The sequence below is a fragment of the Pteropus vampyrus genome, unplaced genomic scaffold, assembly GCF_000151845.1.
Source record: "Pteropus vampyrus isolate Shadow unplaced genomic scaffold, Pvam_2.0 Scaffold338, whole genome shotgun sequence".
Taxonomy (NCBI): domain Eukaryota; kingdom Metazoa; phylum Chordata; class Mammalia; order Chiroptera; family Pteropodidae; genus Pteropus; species Pteropus vampyrus.
This window is the reverse complement of record NW_011889119.1, coordinates 726,585-726,919: the sequence shown is the minus strand read 5'-3', so window position 1 is coordinate 726,919 and position 335 is coordinate 726,585.

Sequence of the window (335 nt, the reverse complement as noted above, 5' to 3'; positions counted from 1 at the left end):
GTCTGCACCTGCATCGCAGCAAAAAATAAATTTTTATGATGACATACACATGGGTGCTAATTTGAAATACATATGATAGCAGCAGAAATAACTGTTCATGAGATGCATCTCTGTGTTATTCCCAAAAAGCTCACCAGATGGCAGTAGAGTGTAAAGTTTTATGATGACAAAGACCCTATATGGCCACCGTATGGCAGTGGGGAATGAATATTCATGTCATTCAGGTGTTATTAATAAAACATACACTTGATGGCAGCAGAAAATTAATTTTTATGATGATCTACACTCTGTTATTCTCAAAATGCCCACAGGATTGCTGCAGAAAAAAATATTTT